This window comes from Colobus angolensis, unplaced genomic scaffold (assembly GCF_000951035.1).
Source record: "Colobus angolensis palliatus isolate OR3802 unplaced genomic scaffold, Cang.pa_1.0 Scaffold463, whole genome shotgun sequence".
Taxonomy (NCBI): domain Eukaryota; kingdom Metazoa; phylum Chordata; class Mammalia; order Primates; family Cercopithecidae; genus Colobus; species Colobus angolensis.
In genome coordinates, this window is record NW_012118077.1 from 200,116 (window position 1) to 202,191 (window position 2,076).

General features: G+C 39.8%; 1 long non-coding RNA gene across 1 annotated transcript in view; it reads right to left on the bottom strand.

The window, feature by feature from the left end:
• LOC105523434 overlaps positions 1-2,076 on the bottom strand; it is a 27,126-nt gene that overhangs the window by 606 nt on the left and 24,444 nt on the right. The gene's annotated exons all lie outside the window — the stretch shown is intronic.

The window sequence follows — 2,076 nt, forward strand, 5'->3', positions numbered from 1 at the left end:
ACCACCATGCCTGGCTAATTTTTGCATTTTTAGTAGAGATGGGGTTTCACCATGTTGGCCAGGCTGGTCTTGAACTCCTGACCTCAGCTGATCCGCCCTCCTCGGCCTCCCAAAGTGCTGGGATTACAGGCAGGAGCCAGCATGCCCTTCCGGTTTTATGAAGTTTTAAGCAAAAGATGATTCCAATCTTATTCAAAATATTTTAAAGGGGAAATAGAGATGAATTACCCCCCAACACATTCTGAGCAACTTTTATAACCTTGATACCTAAATCAAACATAGATTGTGACTGAAGAGAAAAATACAAACCCACTTCAATTATGAGTGGAGACTTAAAAATTGAAAGATATGAGCATGTTTAATCCATAGTTCTATAAAAGACAATAAACTATGATCAACTTGGATTTATCTCATGACTGAAAGGGAGTTAAAACATTGCAAAAGGACGAAATGTCATACACCACTTTTCCAAATAAAGGAGAAAAGTATATGGTCATCTCAATTGATGCAGAAAGATAAAAATACTTGGTAAATTCAACAGCACTTACAATATAAACTTTTAGGAAGCCATGAGTATAAAGGAACTTCCATAATCTTGTTATTGTATCATTTAATCATTGCTCTGTCAAACACTATTTTTTAACTCAGTGGCTTAAAAAACAAGCACTTATCATAGCTCAAAAAGCTACAAGTAAGATCAAGTGCTGTGGCTCACGCCTGTAGTCCCAGCACTTTGGGAGGCTGAGGTAGGCGGATCACCTGAGATCAGGAATTCGAGACCAGCCTGGCCAATGTGGTGAAACCCTGTCTCCACTAAAATTACAAAAATTAGCCAGGCATGGTGGCATGCCCCCGTAGTCCCAGCTACTTGGGAGGCTGAGGCAGGAGAATTGCTTGAAACCGGGAGGCAGAGATTGCAGTGAGCCAAGATCATGCTACTGCACTCCAGCCTGGGCGACAGAGCGAGACTCTGTCTCAAAAAAAAAAAAAAAAAAAAAATCTACAAATATACCGTGTTGTTATCATGGTCTTGCCTGGATTGTCAAGCATCTGGCATCATCACTAGGTCAGGTTGACAGCTCCGCTAATGCTATCTCTTACATGTTTGGGGGTAAATTCACTGTAGAGACTGCTGGTCTTTCCTCCCCATCCTGCAACAGGCCAGCCCGAGCATATTAATACACTGGCAGCAGGTTCGCAAGGGAAAATGGAAGCACACAAGTCTTGTGAAACTCAGAGCTGACACACCATGACTTCAGAATTTTATTAACTAAATCAAGTCACAAAGACAGCCCAGATTTAGAGTCCACCTTTTTCCTGGAAAAGAAACTGAAAATTCACATTTACCCTAGGACGACAATTTAGGACGTATTCACATTCAATCTAGTAGAGATAGCAACAAAAACCTACATCTAACATAATGCTTAATGGGAAAACAGCTAAAGAATTCCTTTCACAGCCATGAATAATAAAAGGCTACTCAATTAGAGCAATTCTACCAAATAGAGTACTGAAGGCAATGAAAAAAGAAAAATGAAATGAAAATAGGATTAGAAAAGAAGAAAAGTAAAATGTCATATATATTATATAATTTTATACATGTATAAAATAAGAGAATACATCAAACTGGGCATAAGATCAATACATAAAAGTAAACTGTATTTCTATATAGCAAAGGACATTAGAAAACATAAATTTAAAGAAGACACCATGTGCAATAGCACCAGTCACTATAGATTAACTAGGGATAGGCTGGGCTCGGTGGCTCATGCCTGTAATCCTAGCACTTTGAGAGGCCAAGGAGGGTGGATCACCTGAGGTCAGGAGTTCAAGACCAGCCTTCTCAACATGGTGAAACCCCGTCTCTACTAAAAATACAAAAAAATTGGCCAGGTGTGGTGGCAGGCACCTGTTATCCCAGTTACTCGGGAGGCTGAGGCAGGAAAATCACTTGAATCCGGGAGGTGGAGATCATGCCATTGCGCTGGGGCAACAAGAATGAAACTCCATCTCGAAAAAACAAACAAAAGTAAATTAACTAGGAATAAAAGATGTGTAAGACTTTTCATTTGAAAA